Source organism: Accipiter gentilis, chromosome W (assembly GCF_929443795.1).
Source record: "Accipiter gentilis chromosome W, bAccGen1.1, whole genome shotgun sequence".
Lineage (NCBI taxonomy): Eukaryota > Metazoa > Chordata > Aves > Accipitriformes > Accipitridae > Astur > Astur gentilis.
The window spans coordinates 37,820,700-37,843,498 of record NC_064918.1 but is presented as its reverse complement, the minus strand read 5'-3'; positions in this window follow the sequence as shown (position 1 = coordinate 37,843,498).

Sequence of the window (22,799 nt, the reverse complement as noted above, 5' to 3'; positions counted from 1 at the left end):
ACATCTTGACCCCTGACCAGTGTATTCAAGGACATGCAGCATCCCCAGGAAAAGGCATGCAGAGATGGTGAGGGGGAAACTGTGTGGAAAAATGATGTAGAAATCTGACCTACGAAGCATTGCTAATTTTGTCAAGGCAGGCTTTGCCATAGAAAGATTGTTAAGAAACATAGGGAAGTAGCTAAATATGGCCACATCTCAAGGATACTAAAGAAAAGCTGATATGCTACAATCTGCTTCTCCATGTTTCTCCTTTTGCTTCAGCCTTCTCTAGAATTTTCTCCTGCAAACTCCACAACAATGTATTTTGAATAGCAGAGAAGACAGAAAACAACCTTTGGATTAAACAAAGTTCAATATAATTTGTCCTTAAACCCAAAAGGAAAAGTTCTGAATCAAAATACTTTTCTTTAGAGGAAACTAACTTGTACAAGCAGATTTATTCGGAAACGTCACATTGAAGGAGACTAAAATGGTTACACAAGCTCAATTCATGTCACCCTTTTTTGTGGAATTAAGCTCCCAAATCATTATTTAGCAAAGAAATATCTTTTATTTTCATAAACCATATTAAGTATGTATCCTACCCATGTACTTATTTGTTTGTTTCTTCTTCTGGGGGTTTAAATGTCAGGAAAAATGTTTGGAAGAAGAACAAGGACCTCATTACAAAGTTTGTTGGTCTTCATGTTTAAAAACTTTTTTGCAATGCTTAAACAAAAAACCTAGTAAAACCCTCAGACTAAGAGCAGAAGCACCAAGTAAGTATGCCACAATGTGTTCTCTCATTTAATATTCAAGAGACTAGGCTGGTTGAAATCCTTAGTAAACTTTCCATTTCCTATTTTGTGAAGCTTTCGTTCACAGTAGGAACTTTATAGCTTATTCTACAAAATAAAAACTACCACAGCAATGCACTGAAATGTAGTAGGCTGGTATAAATTCCCTCTGAGAATTCAAACATTTAAACATTTCAAAACATTTAAAGTAGTACGTTCAGTGCACTAAGGCTGACAACCTCTGCATATCAACTCTGAATCATGCAACCAGTGGCACAGGGCTGATCAAGATAAAATCCACATTGCTACTTGATTTAATAGAGTACAGTTCCAGTAGTAATGGAAATGGAACCACACACATGTTTTTTTCTTCAGCTGAGGTTTTTGATTCTAATAGTTTTGGAAACATAACCTGTAATCTTTTTGCTATGCCAGAAACAATTATTAATTATTTCCTTTTGGTAACAATTTCTGAGTGTGGGCAGACTGTCAACATGAGCCAGGCTACATGCCAGGCATTTTGGTGAGATTAACCTCATTTAAATTTAGCTGTCCAGATAAGAAATATCTGCCTCCCCTCTATATTACCATGTCATAATCAGTCAAGAGAAAAAATACATTCCAGAGGAAGATTCATCCTGTCCTGTGAGAAATATCTGATAGAAGCCAGACTGTGGCACACTGTGAAGTCAAAGGTCATTAAATTCAGGATCCAGAGAACTGGGGTTTTAAACTAGGGGTTACACTGTTTTTTAAAAAGTAGGGCTAGAGCTTAAACTGCTCTTAATATATATTGCAAATATACCAATAAACATATATAAAATGATCAGATTTATGGTCACTGTTATTTAAAACTCTGTTAGATCATTAAAGCATATAGGAATGTCTGTGTGAATATCTTTCTTATTAAAAGAATTGTTAGACCAGTTCTTGAGTTCATGCAAAAAGATGAGTTTCTACTTCTGATGTTTGGTCCTCCATGATAATGTCTCCAAATATGATTATTTCATCTGAATGCACATTATTATTATAAGGCACAACGCATGACAGGAATAGTTCATTCCAGAAGTACTTTCCACACCTTTCTTTAAAAATACTTGAAAGGACAGACAGGATTCTTCATTTAATTTATATTTATTGAATGAATTATTGATACAGGTTGAGAACTAAGGTAATTTTTGACAGACCACATTTGTGTTGGAGATGAAAGATTTTGTTTGTCCTGCATAGAAATCATATAAATTCTTTTGCCACATCTAAATAATCACTCACAGAAGAGATAATTGACTTCTTAAAAAAATCTGTGCTCACTGAAGTTTGAAAGGAGTTGAGCATTCTCTCAGAGGTGGTCAACCATAATTTTCATGGTTCTGACATTCTAGCAAGCAAACAATATTAGAAGAAACTTGCCATGGCTATCTCAGTCATGATGGGAAGTGTGCAGCTGATGTTTTCATTTCACCTATTATCTTTTAATATTAGAGAACTATAGAACTACTTTACCTGTCATTCCTGTCTTTGTCAACAAGTGGTGACAATTATCTTCTGGACATGAAAAATTGCGATCAAATATTGTCAGCTAAGGGTTTACTCTGCACAATTTTTGTGAATTAAGTGATGAACAGTAGAATTATTTTTTTTTAGCTATTCATTCACTTGTGGCACTTGTAAATGCTGAAAATGAAAAAACAGCTTGTTAGGTAATGAGCCAACATTTTACTGCTCCTTGCAGTATATGGCTGGACAAGGTTGCATTTGAGTAGAAGTTCTAATTATTACCACCCTATTTTGACTGTGGACATTTCTGTTTACTTTTGAGCAGATATTTTAATCCTTTCTTAATCCAGTTTATTTGTTCTGTGTATGTTATTTGTCCTACAGGAGAGACTTTTCATGCATAACATCAAATATTTCCACCCTTTGAGGTCTGCTGTGCAATAGATTGGTTCATGCAGATTTGGGGTTACTGTGATCCAGCAATGTTTGTGGTGTCAAAATAGCAAACAACAAGAATTATATGTACACGCTTGTGTTAATAGCAGAATAAATAAATATTTGGCCCCAAGATGTCAGCCAGAATTATGTAGCACATCATATTTTTGACTTTAATTTCTTGCAAGCTGATTAATAGGAATCTCTCTCAAAAAAAAAATATTTCTCCAACAGTAGTATTTTGCATTCTGAATTTTGCCCTCTTTAGGAGCTTTCATGAAACCCAAATATTCTTTGAGCTTATGTACATGAGAAGAGTTGCTTTTGAGATAAGTTTTCCTCCCTGCAATCTCCAAGAGAAGCACTTCTTTCTGTATCCAGGACATTTTTGTTGAATATTGATCTTGGAAGTGATTATATAAAAGAGAAACTATTCATAATAGGTGGATATCCATATGAGTGTTACTGAAATGGCAATTTCATTTTAAACAGAACTCTGATTACAATATTATACAATATCCACTTCATATTTAGGATTAATGAAGCTCTACTTGAGAATACTGGGGGAGAAAAAGAAGCATATTTTTTTTTGTAAGTGTAATTTTCTGAATATAATTCTGTTTGCTTTCTCTCCAGTTTTTGTACTGTTCTTCGATTGCTTTGCTGCAGTTTGAAAAGATGTACCTATAAACAATACATCAGCAATTATGACAACGAGTTTTGACAAGTTGTTATGTGACATATCGTTTTTCATCATCAGTAAATAAAAGTAGAAAATATTACCCATTTTGTTTCCTGTTATGTTTGTGTTATGGTATAAAACACAAAGTACAATGCTAGAGCAGAAGTTTGAATTCCAAATGAGAGTTCTAATTCCAGATGAATTCAACTTTGACTTTTTGAACCTCACGTGAAGATATGTCTAGTATCAGTCATGATAAAACATTTAACAGAATGAATACTAAAATAAATATATTGTGATGTCTGTTTGCCAATTAAAACTCTATTAAATAAATCTGAGCTTTATAATAGCAGGCTATTACAGAAATCAGAAATTATTACATTCCATGCAACTGTTATAGCTGGTAAGGTTACAAAAATAAATTTTAAAATATTTGGGACCAGCAACTGCAAAAAATCTGAGGTTTTTGAAGTATTCTCACTCATAAGTTTCTTATATTTCAGGAACAGGGCTGTGAACTGTTGTTTATCCAAATTATTGAAACAAACAGCTTGTAGATAAAATGAAATTAAGTCTTTCAGCTTTAAAGACAGTCCTCAAAAAGAAATTAGTAGATCTTGAGGCCTCGGTGGAAAAAACTAAAGGTGGATCAAGAAAATGCTGATCAGCTATGAAGTACTGTCTTGGATTATATATGAGATAACACGTTACTGCTCAATAGCTAACAGCAGAAATTTTATATTTAAGGATCAGTAATTCTGGGCAATAGTTTTTCTTTATGTGACACAGTAGAAAAGAAAGCCAACAATACAAGAGTAAGCATTGGCATGGGAGTCTGGAAGGGAAAGACAGCTAGATATCATATCACCTTTTTCTGTGCTGCTGTTTTCATCAGCATGACTGTTCCTGTGAAAGGATGACAGACTTTAGAATGCTGCTTTCAAAAAGATTTCACATGTGTTCTTTGCTGGCGCTGCCGGTAAAGAAATGCTGTCAGAGCAGAACTGGCAGTGAGGTACACAGGACTTGGCTTGGCTTGCATATCCTTCACAGCTGTTATATTGGGGACAGTGGGGTCTATCCTAACCAGGACATTCAAACTCATTAAAATCTTAGCTGCAATGTGCAGTGGTGACAGGATGCTACAGATACTTAAAAGAACAAGGTCATTTGAAGTGATATCATATAGATTATTCATCAGCAAGATAAAATTATCAAGTTGAGCATAGGAAATTGTTACATATTGAAAAACGAAGTAGAGGAATTTTCTTCTGTAAAGGATCGTACAGCTCTCTCCTGTGTGCCTCTTTTTGCATTCAGCCCAAGTTGCTACTTGCTAGGCTCTTTGAGTTTGGGAATAACCAGAAATAACAAGAAATAATTTACAACAAGAAAAAGCTATTTACAATATGTAGATTTGTTTTTAAAAAATCCATAGCTTTCTTTTGTTTGTTTGTTTGGGTTTTGTTTGTTTGTTTGTTTGTTTTTTCAACTAGCCCTTACCTACATCTCTTATTTTTGTGTGTCTGTGTAGTGGGGATTTGACTGGCTAACCCCAAGCTTGTGGAAATTCACCTGTGTCGAGTCAGACTGAGTATGAAAAAAAGGATACATAGGAGAAAGTTATAAGACCAGCTAAGGGTAATTCTTTTACATTGTCCAGCATATAACAACTAAATATTGTCATCTTGCTAATATGATCCTGAAATTCATAACTTGTACCTTTTTTGTTTTATGTAATGTTGCTCTCTTCTATTTCCATGGTCTTATATGCAAGGACACATGCTTGCCTAAAGTATACAGCAAAATTTACTTTTGGTATTGCCCACCAGCTAACAAGAATGACAGCTGCTAATGCTGTGAAATAACAACATTCTATCCTAATCCTCATCTCAGTTTTTCAGTGCTTAGTGGGTGGCTGCAAGGAGGATGGAGGTTCTTTCTTCACAAGGCACCATATGGAGAAGACAAAGGGCAATGGGTGCAAGCTGCAGCAGGAAAAGTTTCATCTTGATAAAAGACAGCAATTTTTTACAGTGAGAACAATTAATCACTGGAACAACCTCCCAAGGGATGTGGTAGAGTCCCTCCCCGTCACTGGAGGCTTTCAAGATGCAACTGGATGGGGTGCTAGATAACTTCATCCAGGCTCCCTTTCCCATGAAAGGGTGGTCTAGGTGACGTCCCTTCCAACCTGGGGAGTTCTATGGTTCTGTTTCTAATTCTCTAGTGGCTGCTGCTGTGCATGTGGAAGGAAATAAATAATTGTTTCCCGTCTCTCTCTGTACACTCTAAGTGAAGCAGTGAACATTAACAGTGAAGAATAAACTCTTCTAAAAAATACTGCATTTTGAGAAATCTTGACTGCACATTTAATTTCAGGTTTGTTGTGTTGTTCAGGAAGATGAAGCTATTGCTAAAGTGAAAGCAGAAGAGACTCGAGCAATAGCTAAAGATTCTTTGAGAAACCTGGATGAAGTTCTCTCAGCTTTAGAATCTGTAAATATGGCTTTTGACTCCTTAGAGAAAGCATGCATTTCTGAAATTGGAGTTTTTATGAAACCACCTGTCATGACGGTGATGTAAGCTATTTGTATTCTTTTAAATGCCAAACAAGCTGTTCAACATTTCTTACTGCTTTCCTGTCTTTCCTATTCGCCAATCACCCTTACATTTAGTGTGCTGCTTGTGTCTATCAACACCTTTCATAGCAAAAATTACTCATCCTATATTTATTTTTCCTCAAGCAAAATACCCACTAGCCATTTAAAATGAAAGATGGATTTTTTTCACCATGCTCTGTTCATTTATGAATGGATGTTCCTGGACCAAAAACCCTGTGAAGAATACCTTTGAACTTAAAAGAAATTTAGTATTGACAGCACATCTAACTGGCCTCACTCAGATATGCAGGCTTTCTGAACTTCACAGACATTCAGAACAAGCTGCCAACTTTGTGGCTTACCTTCCTTTCTAATTTCTAGGACTAAATAGGAACAAGAAGATAGAGTAATCTAAAAAAAAATTAAATGTCTATGACATGCATTGATGTCTGCTACATTTTGGTTTGTCATATATTGATTAATTTTCACACATAGCATTTTCAAATAGTCTCACACTTTGATCTGTGTGCACTCAGCTCCACTTTCTTGCTCTAAATCAGCAGTCATTTGGGACTGTACTGACAGAATGTCTTAGGAAAAAATTACAACCAGCATCTGAGAGATAAGGAAACCTCTTCTGTCAGGGAAGTGTCATTAAAAAACAAAGTGCAGGCATAACTTCTAGTTGATGATATTGTAAATAATACACATTTTACAAAACTGAGAACAACAGAAACCAGAGAAAATAAAAGACCCTTTTTTAAACACGTGTAGCAGTAGGGGGTTTCGTTTCTTGAAATTCGGTATACTTTTTTAGTTTACCTGTTCATAAACTACATACTGCAAGTGTTTTGAAATACAACAACTGTGGTATTTAATTTGACTGAGTTATTTGTTTTCACTGTTTACTGTGTTAGCAATTTCTCATTATTTGGCCAATGTTATTTGGATGGACTTTTGTTTTCACATAAACCTATTAAGTTTTTAAAATGTCTTCAAGAACTTATAAGAAAGGCTAAATGCATAATTTTTAGTATGAAGAGGGCTTGTTTATTTTCTGTTTGTGGCAAGCATGATTAGACATTCATGAAATTTTTGGAATTAAAAGGAAAGTCCAGTTCTTTGGTTAGCAGACTGTCTTGAGAGTTCAAACCTGTTGTGACTTGCCTGAAATTTCAGTATCAGAAAGCCATTAAGGCCCATTCTGCTAGTGAGCTAGCAATTTTGGAATTTTGCCCTTGAAATGTCTGCATTGATTAATTAAAACTAGAGAGGTGATGACTGTACTTCAGTTCATGCTTTTATGAAGCAGTAATGTCTGAAATCTTTCCCTGCTTGCACATCTGTTCTCTTGCTGCATATACTAACCTCCATTTTCCTCAGGAGGAGGGCTGCTCCTCAGCTTTCAGGTGTCCTAAAGCAGAGAGGCAATTTTAGCAAATTTATATTATATCTACAGTAAAATAATTAAAAAAAAAAAAAAAAAAAAAAGGCCCATTGTCTTTATCAAGTATTTGTTGTGGTAAATCACTTCAAAGCACTATACATGAAATCACTCAAAATATGCAAGCCTGTTTTAGTTAAAACATTGTTTTCTAATTTTATATATCAGTGGGTTTTTAATTTCATCTCTTAAGCCTCTTATCCAAATTCTTGGATATGCTGATTTTCTTAGAAAGCTTTTAGAATAGGATAAAGAAAATGTAAAGCCTCAAATATTGTCAAAAGCTGCAGAGATACATCAATAAACCAGATTTTGTACCTGAAAAAGTAGAAAGGATTTAAAAAACATGCAGGTCCATGTGTATGTGGGTGAGAGCTATGAATTTTTTCTGTCAGATACTCAAAGAAGTTGATCAAATAAGACAAAAATTTAATGCTGCACAGGTACTCCATTTATCTTACATATGATTTATTTCTTCCATGACTTCATGACTTTTTAGTCATTAAAAGATGAATTATTACATTTAGTTGTGTAATTTAGCAGCATGGTCACATTGAAGGCTAAGATAGCATTTACTCAAGCCTGCATGAGCAAGTACAGATCTGTCATTCTTCAATGAAGCAGGTCACAGTCAAACACAGACATTCTCACCTCTGCTTTTTCTCCATGCCCTGGACCCCATCCCTGGGCTGCTGGCTTCTCCAGCTAGAGAAGCTGATTCTGGTTCTAAGCCTCATGTATCCCATTTGTACAGAGTAAGAGCCTGCATGAGGAGCCATGGAGGAGCTTTATGATTGGGACAGAATCACCACAGCAATCCACCCGTGTATTTGCAGTGACATTGTGAGCTAGTTTTTCCAGGCTGGGTGGACAAAATGATCTCAGGATAAGCTTCTGAAGATCTGTGGTCCAGAAGAGACTTTCTCCCTTACCTCTATGCCAAATTTCAATAAGCTATTGAAAAAACCACCTTGACAAATACAAGCATGAGAAAAGACATCTGTCATTATGAGAACATTATGTCTGTTTTACAGACAGGACAGAAACTGTCGATATTACAGCCATTTGACTGAGGGCAGATTTATTTCACTTGGCATGAGGCTCCTAATTACATATACTGTTTGTATATGTGACCTGTCACCCCTATTAACAAATTCTAAGTATCAAGTCAATGGTCTGGGATATCTCATCCCAAATGTTTGCTCTGCCGTCTTAGGCTGAACTTAATGCTACAGTGCCTAACCTTTAAGATGAACAGATGAAGCTGAGACAGGTGAAGGATCAGAAAAAAGCATTCCAAGGCCAGTATGAGAAAAGTCTTGAAGAGAAAGCAAGACTTGGTGATCTTTTTTTCTTTAAGCCAGAAAACTGAAACTTTCATTTTCATACTGCCAGCATAGAGCTAGCTGGCCATGCTCACATATGGCTGTAAGTGCTCAGCATCAGGCAGTCCTATGATATCTGGAATACCCAGTCAATGGTAAAATGGCATGCATGACACCAAGAATTCACTGGTGTTGTACTTTACTGGCCCTTACCCTTTTTAAAAATATACACTACTGTATTTGAGAAATCCAACAGCCAACAGTTTTGCAACTTCTTCTGGATCCCCTCAGCAAATATTGTTGTATATTAGGGACTGAATGAAACTGCTAGGACTGTGAAGAGGAGATTAAATGTATATATTGGCTCAAGTATGTCTCTCCTTCTCCATAACAAGTAAGGGAAAACTGCCAGTCAACAGTGCCCTTCACTAACCTACTAATGAGATCGGGAATAAACATTAGGGAAATAGAGAATACAAAAGGAGTTAAGCAGGGGAAAAAAATCTCTTAGAAAATAATCCAAACCTTGTATTTTTCAGTTAGTTACCAAGAACCACCACTCTCACTCAAGCTCACCTGACTTGAGCTGGAGAGCTTATAGCTGTGCTGGAGGTGGGCAGGTTTGATGAGAGGAGAGCATGAATAATTTTGAAGATGAAATTTCAAATATCATAATTGAATGTGTTCAGAGCAGCCACTTATGTGGCCTATTATGGAGCTTTTAAAACACTACAGAGGAAGCTTATAAGTAAAATTAATCTTCCTTTTCTTTCTTTCTAGAATGTTCTTGTGAAAGGTATCCAAGATCAGTTTGTATCCATTTAAAATGAATTATTATATCCACATGTGGTGGGCTGACCCCAGCCAGCAGCTAAGCTCCACACAGCAGCTCACTCACTTCCCACCTTTCAGTGGGATGGGGGACAGAATTGGAAGAGCAAAAGCTGAAAACTCATGGGTAAAGATAAAAACAGTCTAATAGGTGAAGCAAAGCTGCATGCACAAGCAATGCAAAACAAGGAATTTATTCACTACTTCCCATCGGCAGGAAGATGTTTAGACACTTTCCTGGAAAGCAGGGCCTCAGCATGTGCAATGGTTACTTGGGAAGACAAATGCCATAACCACAAACATTCCCCCTTTCTTCTTTCCCCCAGCTTTTATTGCTCATTGTGTATGAGGTCATATGGTATGGGATATCTCTTTGGTCAGCTGTCCCAGCTGTGTCCATTCCCAATTCCCCCAGCCTGCTCAGGGTGGAGGCAGAGTAGGGAAAAAGAAACAAACAACACAACCAAACCCAAAAGATAAAACCTTGACACTGTGCGAGATCACTTGTCAGCAACAGTCAAAACACTGGTGTGTTATCGACACTGGTTTAGTCACAAATCCAAACCAGCACCATATAGGCTGCTATAAAGAAAATGAACTCCATCCCAGCCAGACCCAGTACAACACTAAGCAGTCCTACCCATCTACCTAATGTTCCTCAGCCTGCTATTAGTTCTTAATAATACGGTCTCAGCCAGATATCTTCTCTGAAATGAGGTCAAGCTTGTAATTTTCTAGTCCTGTTCATGGCCTTTCAATGGCAATAGTTTTCAGTCACTATGTACTCGTATTCAACTGTTTATTGTTACAAATCTCTCTAAGGAGTACCTACACATCTTGTTTAACAACTAATATTTTTCAGCTGATAGGCTGCTGTATCAAGAAATGCCAAAATGTAGAGGTTCCAGGAAGTCTGGATTTCAGTCTTATAAACGTATTGGGAGATCTTCCAGATCAGGTGAGATGTATAAAAAAGCCGAATTGATTTAGTCAAAAGCTGGACTCCCATCACAGGGTATTGAGAGTTTCTAAAAGTCAGGTGAGCCCAGATCTTTAGATGTTGTAACATAATGGAGAGGTCCAGTGAAGTGAATTCAACTGTGGATATTAAAAACAGCTGAATTTTCAGGACCATACTTTTAAAATACTAGATGAGTGACAAAAGTGGCTCAACAAACTGAACAAAATTCTATGATGTATTTTTTCCATCTTATGAATTCCAAAACCCAGCTAATATAAATTTTCTTAGGATCAAATTACCTGCCCTAGAAGAGGAATGGTATGTGCTTTCAACCAAAGAGTTCTGAAACACTATGTTCCCCCTCTCTGCCAGGTTGCATCTAGAGGGTCTCCAATATTAATGGAAAAATACATTAAGCTAAGAGTTCTGCATATGTGCAGAAAGGCACAAGATTTGCCTTAGGGTAGTATGTTCATAAGCACAAATCATTTCAGAAGTAGCATGCAAATTCCTACTACTTTTATGTCCATTTGAAGAATTAACTGCATCATTTAGTGTGTCCACTATCATAATGTGTTAACTTCAGAAACCATGGTCCAGTGGAACTCCCCTCAAACCAATTCTCTTTTCAGATTAGATCTGTTACATGATTTTGGTGACCTGAGTCTGCAAAAAGGAAAATGTAGGCAATATAAAGAAAGTTGAAGATCCCAAAGCATAGGATAAAACCTGTAGATTTTAGGGAGGCCAAAAGAGGCTGTATCATCTGAGAAGGCTTAACAGAGAAGTGATGCTTAACAAAGAAGTGATGTACTCTTCTGATAAAACCCCCTCATTTTAATAATTGAAATTTTGATAATTGTGGCAGTATGATAATTTCCCTGACTTTAGTGATGATTCTTCTATTTTCTATGAAGGCAAACTGTTGGATAAAACCCAAAGAATCTAAAAGTGGCTTAAAGATAAATAATCTTAGCAATTCTAGCTTTCTGTGCACTCTTGAGAATTTGATTCATTTGGGCTGACCTGTTCTCCCGGAAGAATTTTTTTGTCCATAAATTTATATTATTGTTCTTGTATTTCAATTTTTAATAATATGTTGCAGTTGATAGTTTCTCTTATATATAATTCCACAATCACCACATAAAATTTTCTTCATCTTAATTGTATTATTCCTTTCAGATGTATCAGACTGAAACAAAAATAAAAAATAAATGAAGGTATTTCAAAAAAGCAGGCAAAAATTTTTGAAATTTATAAAGCACAGAAATTATTTTATGTGAGAAAAACTTAGACAGAACCATGACTCAATATCTTTTTGTTTTGTTCTGTTTTCCCTTTAGGACATTATATTCTATTCGAATTTTGATATGGGTGGGAAATAAGCACAGGAAATTTTGTTAGTAGAACGAGGCGGTTTTGAAAAATTCAGAAAACACATTATTGCGTTTAAAAATTCTACTACCACTTTTTCATCATAATTCTACCTGGTTTTGCATGGGAATGCCAATTAATTTCCTTTGCTGTCCTTAGAGATCATAGTCATCAAGCTCATGAAAAGAATGCCGAGGTACCAGATGAGAAACTCAATGTACGAGTAGAAAAAGAATGCCTTGTTTTAGAGATGTTAAGGATAAAGAATCTGAAAGACTTAAGCATACCTTATAAGATATGCATCTATAGAAAGGTCCGATATTGAAGAGTGTTGCAGTTTAACCCCAGCCAGCAACTAAGCACCACGCAGCTGCTCACTAACTCCTACCCACCCAGTGGGATGGGGGAGAAAATTGGGAAAAGAAGTAAAACTTGTGGGTTGAGATAAGAAACATTTAATAGAATAGAAAAAGAAGAAACTAATAATGATAATGATAACACTAATAAAGTGACAGCAGTAATAATAAAAGGATTGAAATATACAAATGATGCACAGTGCAATTGCTCACCACCCCGCCGATCAACGCCCAGTCAGTTCCCGAGCGGTGATCCCTCCACCCCCACTCCCTCCAGTTCCTATACTAGATGTGACATCACATGGTATGGAATACCCTGTTGGCAAGTCTGGGTCAGCTGTCCTGGCTGTGTACACTCCCAACTTCTTGGACCCCTCCAGCTTTCTCGCTGGCTGGGCATCAGAAGCTGAAAAATCCTTGACTTTAGACTAAACATTACTTAGCAATGTGATAAATGAATTTAGTCTCAAACAGGATTCCAATCAAAATTTACAATTTATTAAATGAATAAAGGCAAGCAAACAGTGCTGGGCGCGCCAGGAGCTTCTGCTCTACCAAGATGCGCGCTGTGAAAAACAAAACAGCTTCTTTTATAATCTAACATTAGTTACATATTCATACTAGGCGTGTCTTTCCAAAAAACTCCACCTCCTGGTTGTGTGGGTGCAGTAGTTCTCCTAGAAACTTCTCTCTGACCAGGCTCCCCACTGCTCGGGCCAGACAGCAGACATCCTGTGTAACAGCTGACACCTTGCACAGCACTGACACCTTGGACACCTTGCACAGCACCAGCTGCCATCACCAGAAACCAAACAAGTTCACAACAGACAACTCCCCCTCAACAAATGCATACAACAAATGGCCCACCAAGACCCTAAGTACTGCAATCTCTGAGGCTAAATATCCTCGGTTCTCCCCTAGGAACTCTTGTTTAACACTGTGCAGTTAACAACAAAACTGGTTTTCTCCTCCTGGCCTGTGGTTATACGAGGACCAACAAAATGCTTAAAGACAGTGAGCGTCACATTTTATTATGTGGCCCTAGCATTGTTTATATTGACACGAATCAGATGAACACATTTCACAGCAACAACTTAAAACATCAGTGTTTTATCAACATTCTTCTCCTACTGAACTCAAAACATAGCACTGTACCAGCTACTATGAAGACAATTAACTCTAACCCAGCTGAAACCAGGACAGAGAGAAAATACAGATTAAGGGTCTGATCAATGGGACGTAGGCCCCACAGGAAGTGGCAAAGTAAGTAGCAGAGAGGGAACACTGGGAAAGAAAACCCGAAGCCTGATGCTTTATCAAACAGACCATGAGGCAACTGTGAGAAAATACCAGAGCTCAACACTGTTATTCTGGAAACAGACTTGGAAGAAGAAGATTAATTTTAAGACAGCACAGCAGTGCTGTTTGATTTTGTGTTGCTGATGGCAATCCCCAGAGACAAGACTACAGAGAGAGAAAAATGTGACAAAGCCTCTTGAAACCTTCTGAGGAGGACAAAGAGGCAGAAGAAGAGAAACTACAGAAGCCAGAGTTATGAAAGCCAAGGAAAGACTTTTGGAAGGAGTGAATGAACAGCAAACAGTACATGATGGTCTCTGCGCTGGCGTTACCTGTTAGACAGGCTGCAGCGAACTCACACTCTTTCACTGCCTACCCAGCATGTGGCATCAGGAGGACACGAATCACATCCAGTTTCTAGTTTCTTTTTCCAAACCACACTAAGAAACTGCTTCTTCAACTCTTTGTCTTCACCTGCTTCCTTGGGGAGAGATGAAACTAGTTTTGTGACTGAACTTTTGACTGTCTACTGTGTGACCTGTACCACAGCAGTTATCAAAAAAAAAAGAAAAAAGAAAAAAAAAAAATTCCTCTCTGGAGTAAGATTAACATTATACAAATGGGCATCCTAATGCTCACCTTGCAACTGGTGTAGTGGTAGGTGTATACTGGAAAAGCACTTCCTCTCAAAACACTGTTGGGATCAAAAATATGAAGTATTCTCCAGAGACTCCAAAAGCATCATAAATGGTGTAGGGCGCAAGTGGACTTTGTTACGGTAACCCAAGATAATTCACGTTCCATATCTGAGTATGTAGAGTCCCAAGGACATTTTATCCCATTGTCACGGTAACCCAGGATCATTCCCCTCCACCCCATCTGCACCTATTTTTGCATGGGTGCCAACAATGGCAGCCAGCTGCAGATCTTGAAATTTGGACAACAGAAGCTGCACTACTACATCACCTGAGTTTGCTGATGAGCAAAACAGGACATTGCATATGTACGATATGTTAATTGGCACAAGTTTTATTATCCACCCCTGCGGTGCTTTCCCTTGAGCTTCACTCCTAAGCAGGGCTCCGCTCCGGTTGGGTCCCCATATGATTGAATTAGCATCCCGGGGCTCCTACTGTCATAACAGTAGGCTTTCATTAAAGCCAAAGCTTTTACTTGCTGAGTGTTGTGCCTTGCCACTGAGGGATCCGCACCTGCTTTTCATTCATAACAAATGGCTGCACAGTTTTTGTCCTTTTCTGGTAGTTGCAATACATAGATAAAGCCTCATGAACTGACACCTTTAAATCAGAAAGAAATAATTTGTGTACTCAGAGAAATTTCTCTTTGGTAATTGCTAACTTTTTAATGAAGACATGCAATTTGTAACAAAGGCTGTGTTTGCAAATTCAGAAACTAGAATGGAATTATGTCCCAGCCTGGGATTAGCCAACTACTTTAAGTTATCTATATCTATATAGATATCTATATCAAGTGCCTGGGGAGAAAGCCTGTCCAGCCAAATAAATGAAAATAAATCTGCTGAAATACAATGAAATTTAAAAACAATATTTTCTGCCTTTTTGGAAACATGCAAAAAGTTCTATGTCAACCAGGCTACTAATGTTTGATTAGGTAGTTTTAATACATGAGTACCAGAGCTCATTCCCTATTTATTACCTTAAATTTATTTTACACAGAAAATGAAAGTCTACTGTAAAGCAGTTTCCATCATGAGGTTTACTCTTTGAAGTCCATTCTATGTAAAGATTTTGCAGCACATTTATGCCTGTTGTCCATAAATCACTTCTTAATTTCTAAGTCTGAGACATGTTGCATATTGGTTGTTCCTACGCCATTGCTACGGATGATTCTTAATGCTGTGTATTTCTAATTTTTTTAATGGAATTTTAATTGTTTTTCATTTTATTGTTAATGCTGTGTCATTTTTAGTACGATTGACATAGGTTTCCTATGCGTATGAAGGATGTAGTTCACAGAGTTGCTGCTTGCCAGGCTATTGTTTAGTTGATGTGCTTTTTACAAATACTGCATAAGAGAGGCCAGCTAACAGGAACAGTTGAGAGGCAGCCAACAGATGCAGAAGTTTGCACAGCAGACTGCGCAAAATGGGGGTCAGCAACTTGGCTTAGAAAAGCACATGTGTCCTCAGCAATGGTGTTGCTGCACCACAGAGCATGGTCCCCAACAGCTGTTGGAGTAACTGTCCCTGCAGCATCTGAGCTGTTGAGCCAATTGGAGCTCTGGAGGTTGGATGCTGCCTTCCGTGACAGCCTGAGGCCTCTTGCTGAGGCTGGGGCAGTGGGTGAAGGCTTCCTAGGCTGCAGGAGGTATGCCCTTGTTGCCAAATAAAGAAGCTGTCGGAGGAGGTCAGCAGACTATGCAGCATCAGAGATGATGAGAAAGAGGTCTTCTCCAAGAGTCTGCAGCTTCAAGAGCCTGAACCTAAGTGTACTGAGTGCAGCGCAGGTAGGGTCTGTACTTACTGGTTTGGGAAATAGACACTCTTATTACAGCAAGGGGTGGAAGTTTAAGAATTCTGGCATCAGAAGGATGGCTTCTACTCCATCTGCAAATTTGCTAATACGGAGTAGGTGCAATGCTTTTGTAGCTGTCAAGGGCTGACCGCTCTGTCAAATGAAGCTTCCAGTTGGGCTGAGCTTGAGCTCTACAACAGCACCAAGATGAAGTAACAAGTGATGGTGGTGAGAGACTCCCTGTTGTGATCTCTTTGTGACACTTAAGAGGTGCATAAACAGAAAATAATCTGATTTAGTTTTTGTGGGAAAGAGTGAGACTTGCTGGAGCCCTGAACTAAAGAAAAGGAAAGCAGTGATCACAAGTGACAAAGCAACCAACAGAAATTAAAATCTTTCCCTAGTGATGTTGTGCATCTGATGCATAGTGATGTTGAAGATCCAAGAACTCAAATCATTACGCACCAATGATGACCAAAAGAATATAAAACTTGAAGACAAAATTCTCAGACAGTTTTTTGTTTCTTGTGGAAATGTCCTGGACAACGAAGAACTCATCAACCCACTGCAGGAATCAAATGCGGGAGACATGCTTGCAGTTCCTGGTCAGAAATCAGAATAAATGATTGATGTGCTGATTCTTGGTTCCATGTTTCTCCTGGAAACAATTGTTTCTACAGGAAATATCATCCAGCTTTCGGAAATGTGACCCATTAATACCACTAGTTAGAATAAAACTCTCTTTGAAAATTGACATGAATTGCACACAGTGCTTTCTTACAGTGTATTTTATTCATGTTTTCAAATTGTCACATTTCAGGCTTTAAATATTATGCTGATATGGTTGTCATTAAAACCACTATTTGTCTGTGGCTACAGTAGCTTATGATATGCAGTAAGACGGCTCTTCCCCAGAACAGAGAAAAGCTGTTAATTTTGTAAAGCCTGTTCAAAACCACAAACTTTCTGTATAGGCAGTTTGAGTATATCTGAATTGCGGTTTCATATTATTTGTTTATTTGTATTAATGGTAATGTTTATTTTGTGGCTTTATTAGGCTCAGTAAGTTTTATTCTTGCCATGCTTGTTCATTGCTAGCTTTATTTTATTGGTCACATGGGACTTCTGACAAAATAAGAGCAATCATGACATTTTTGTGGTATTTATGATATACAGATGGCTGTTTGCTATAGAACTCTTATGCTGACCTCCTAATAGACCAACGGTCTGCACTACAAAGTCATTCCAACCAAGAAAGGTAGCCAGCTTGTGTGTAGCCTCCACATAAATAAGGGAGCCCTAAAGACTTAAGTACCTTTCCCTTTCCCAGAAAATCATTCATATTTGTAGATAATTTTGCGTAGATTTCTCCATAGAAGGCATTTCTCAACTGGTAGAATCTGGCATATTGACATTTTGAGAATTTGTGCTGCCCCTCTGCAGTTAAAAAGAACTTTGAGATCTCCACACTGCTCAGAAAACGGAGCTGAGAAGTTGCTTTGCTTGACTAGCAGTCATCAACTGATTATTTTTAAAACATTCTGAACATATTATATACTTTCCTGTCTTCCAGTTGGAATTTTTGATCAGAGTCAGACTCAGTTTTCATGATCTGCTGGGATAGTGCCTGTAGAATAAATGCTAACTAGTCCCTTTTCTTGGGATTAACTTGTGTGGCTCTGAAGGCACAAAATGCTAGAAAGACCTCTTGTTTTTAAGTTTCTATTATTATTATGTAATAAAAGTGCACAGTATCCAAGACAGGAATATCCCTTGGTCTTAAGCTTCCACCTGTGGCAAACAGAAGAGCTAGACAGCAGCTGAAGTGGAGTGAGGTCTACTTCAGCATGAGAGAACTTTTACAGACCACTAGGGAGTTACACCAGATGAGCTGTCCTGTAGCTATTGGAGCATTGAGAGAAGAAAGTTTTCTCCATTGTTCCTAGTGTTCAGTTCCTAGTTGCAGAAATGCTGCAAAAATGCTGTGAAAAATGTACTTCTTTTCATAGAATCATATACTCGTTTTGGTTGGAAAAGACCTTTAAGATCATTGAGTCCAACTGTCAACCCAACACCACTATGCCCACTAAACCGTGTCCTGAAGTGCCTCGTCTACATGTTTTTTGAACACCTCCAGGGATGGTGACACCACCACTTTCCTGGGCAGCCTATTCCAATACCTGACCTTTTAGGTTACATCAGGTGCTATTAGGGCAAGGCTGCAAGAGGCAGAAGCAGTGTAACAGAAAACAAGTGCTGCTCATGAGCAGTACTGGGCTGTTGCAACTCAAGGATCTATCATGTACTTTGTAATTGCAAGTCTGCCAGAGACAGATCACATGTATCAGGTTTCTTTGAAGTATTTTAAGCAGGTTAGGTTAATACAACTTTTAAGAAAATAGTATTTTGGATTACACATACTTAAAATGCCCTAAAATAGTATATTATTCAATTGCACTAAAAATTCCACAGCTGCAAACTAGAATATTTGTAGAAAAAAATTTAAAAGTGTTTCTCAAAAGATGGGATTATATGGATCTTTTGAATTTACCCTGAAATGTAGATGAAACTACTTTGTTCTATACCTCATGAAAGCATTCATTCTCTTTGAAATTAATAAAACTCATGAAAGTTATAAAAATGCTTATGCTTTACTCCAAGTGCATATTCTTTATTGAGCCTTAGTTTAGGTGACAGATAAAAATTCCCTCATTTCCAAAACATACATACATACATACATATATACATATATGTGAGTGTTAGTTACTAACAGGCAGGATTACTTCACTCAATTGTGGCATCAAGTTTGAGGTGTAGTCTCTGAGCTGTGCTTCTAGGATTCATGGTAAGAGGAGGGAGAGGAAGAAAGCAGAAGGAGGAAAGACAACTATTCTCTAGGCACAATGTTATTCCATTTCTTTTACACTTTTATTCCATCTGTTTTAGATATTCTTCCTGGTTTATTATCAGATAACGACCTTAGCGAGGTACCCTTCTTACTTCATTGACTGGGGAGGATTCAAGATAGCAGGTTAACAGAAGGCAACTTACTTTCTGAAGTCTAAAATTAGGTGCACTGGATTGTACTTACTCTATGAAACTGAAGCACCTAGTGAGACAAAGGTGTAATAAGTGAAGTCTAGGGCCTGCAATCACTACTGATCTCAGAGTCATAGATTAATGAGCAAAGATTGTGTATCTTTGAAATATTCTTAATATCACTCAAAGTTTTTGGTTTTAAACCTTTTTAAAGCGAAGAGCTTTCTAACCTTAAGACTCCATTCAATGTAGACATGTAGTCCTCATACACAGCTCAAGACTCTTTCATGCTACCTGTGAACTCATAGGTACTCTTCTTGAAGTCTCCTATCCAAAAATATTTTAAAAAGTTAAATTTCTCACATTAACAGATAGCATTTCTTCAGATTATACCCTGTCCATCACTTTTCCAAGATGAAAAACAAATTTCCCATTTTTTATCTTCTAACACAAAATGCAGAGTCTTCTCTTTCTAACAGTAAGCAGCTTTCCTAGCTCACAGTTTTCAGTTACAGTCCATACTGCTGTTCTCTTTGAACTCCGCTATTATCTTGTCCACTGAGTGTGTTAGCCATCACCCAGCTGATTATCTTCTTCTTGCTTTCACTGAAAGAGCCACCATGTAGCATAATCTTCATGTCTTTTCAGAGCAGATAGCAGCAGTACAACCTCTGCAACAGAAGCAACCAACAATTGCTTGAGTTCATACCTTCACTGTATTTACAATGAAATGCTGTCTGCTTATTTGTATGCCTGAAATTTTTTCCCCCATGGCTGCCCAGGCATCTGTTCCTTGTATTGAGGAAGTCAATGAACAGATTTGCACAATTTATTTCTGGTACCACAAGTCACTGAAGAAGGCACTCATAGTACCGCAGTCACTTGTACAAGGTCATTACAGTTTTTCATTCTTACAGACACATCTCCTACATTCTGCTGCAGAATTGGTGGTGTACTAATCCCCTCAATTATCACAGTCTTTGTACCTGCCAACACTGATGCTAAATTCAGTTATAGCTTCCACCTATGATACTAATGGTAAGTGAATCTTGTAATCCAAGGTAACTGTTCTCTCTCTTACTACCATCATGAAAACACTAAAAGCACTCAGTGTTGACTTCGAATATGTTATCACCATTTAGTCTATATTTTCTACTCTTTTGATTGGAACAGTGCTTTTATTTTTTTTAAAATATAGCTAAGGCAGACTTATTCTTCCATTACATTTCTCTAGCTTTCTAATTTCACACCTGTATGTCTCTAACAAATTCTCTCAAAGCATTAACCCACTGCAGCCTGTCTGTGAGTCTTGTCAATAGGAATGCATAGTACATATAAGGTGCTGATTGCCCGGGATTAAATTCTTTAGCCATTTAAGATTTCAGCAATTCCACTGAGAACATTTTTTATAATTTCTGGAGAGTCTGAGATGGCTGCTTCCCTCATTGATATTTGCTATATGTTGAAAAACAGACATTGCAAAACCTTCACCCCATTCATTCCCCATTTTTCCCATCTGAAAAATGTTGCAGAATTCATAAGATATCTGACAAGCTTTCTTTCCCTAATCTTCTGTGCATCTCCTAACATCTTACATGGCCAAAGGTTGTTCTGCCTTTTTGTGTTCATAAGCGTTCCTGCAAACTCTACTTTCTGCATACCTCTTTTCAGCATATTCTTGTTCCTAATTTCTCTATCACCTCTTATTATTTAGCATACTTTCAAAATTATCCCTCCAGGTGTTACTAGTCAATTCATCATTAGTTTGCAGAATGTGGCATTTTTCCTAATACAATGTTTTGCACTTTCTTTTGTATTCACTAAGTTGCCTTGATGAGTGTATAAAAAGATTTTTTCTCCTTTGTCAGGTATGAAATTCACAGCAGACTACATTTTTTAGCTACTGCTGTTTTTCCTTTGACATAATTTTATACACTTGTATACTGAGATAACGGTTTTCAAGATCTTTTTTAACAATGAAGGAAATAGTAAATCTTTACAAATTGTTAAGTTAACAAATATTTGTTAACTTATGAAGTACCAAATATAGTACTAAATCCTCTCTGCAGCAGCATTCTACCTAGTTATGAAAAGTTTTCTATAATTCATAGAGTCCTGAATCTCCCATGAATCACTATGTTGATCTCATAGTTATTAGGGCACAAAAGTGAAGTATCATTGTTGTGCATACTCCCTTCAATTTTTGTAGATTCTAGATTACTTCTATTTTTAATTAACTATAATTTTAATTAATTAATTTTTAGTTGTGGGGGAAAAAAAATTATCTTTTTACGATCCTGACCAGTTGTGATTCATAGATTTTACTTTGCATTGTATCAAACACAGGAAACAAATTCAGCAACTTGTGATAATAAGAGGAGAGTGAGATGTGATATAAAGGAATTTACTGTAACATATAAAAAAAGCTGCAAAGATTTAGGGCAATGCACATTTGTCTGATGAGACAGATCTTCTATTCAAATATGTCTCCCAGATTTCTGTTTAAATATGAAAGTGCTTTCTCCAAATCTACTTTGTTGCATTTTATACCTTTTTATATGATCTTGTATTTATCAAAAGCCCTGTAATTTGTCTGTATTTCCATTACACTGAAATTGCTTTTTTTCATTAAGCAAATACTTTAAAAGATAGATACCCGAGTATGACACTTAAACTTCTATTTCTGCCCTGTCTTACATATTTTATATTAGTTACTTTCCCTATACACTAAGAATTACGAACCAAAACTGGGCATATAGTTCTGAACTCTTTTGCAAAGCTGAAGATTAAGACTCATATATTTGTTGAAATGAAAACAAGTGCTTTCGAGCATCTCTCCTAAATAAAATCCTTTTTGATTTGCAAACTGTAGCCCAATATGAGTTGCAAAAGATTTGTTCATTCATCATCAGATAGTCAATGCTTGTTTACAGATGACCAATTTTTTTTGACATCAACATTACAATACTTTTGACAATATTTTTACTCTATTAGGGTATATGCATGAATATTTGATTCTTCCAATGATATTTTTTATGCACAATGAATTGTCTCCTTGGTTAAAATCTTAAAATTTTGCTTTTTTTTTTTTTTTTCTTCTATTCTGTCCCTTTCCCTTTTGAAATATGACTAGCCAACTGTGTTACTTTGGAGTTTTGTAGTTCCAAATCCTAAACTAGTCCAGAGAAAAAGGATAGCTTTTGTTCCCAGGCATTATCCAAGTATTTCAAAGAGATGCTACATCCATGAGAATATCAACTCTGTTAATCTGGGTTTTTTTGTTAATTATCAGACCCTAAAAAATGAAAAATCTACTAATGCCAGAAAAAAAAAAAAAAGTGTGGAAAAGCAAAACCACAAGGTAACACAGAATTAAATTGTAAGAAGCAGATGTATCAGCCCTTTAAGACAAACTCTGCAAAGCATCTGCATATTCCTTCACTATACCATGTAAAGGTTTCTTGGCTTGGTTTTCATTCTGCTTCTAGCACTGGTCTTGAAAGCAAATTAATTCTATCAAATTTAGCAGGTAGAATTATAGCCTTCTCATATTCACTTCTTTATTAACTGTTACTTCTTGTTTACTGTGTCACAGATATTTGCCTTCTGAGATAAAAGTCGGAGCACATAATAATACCTGTCTTCATTTTTCTCATTCCCTTGAAAATGTTTCTGCTTT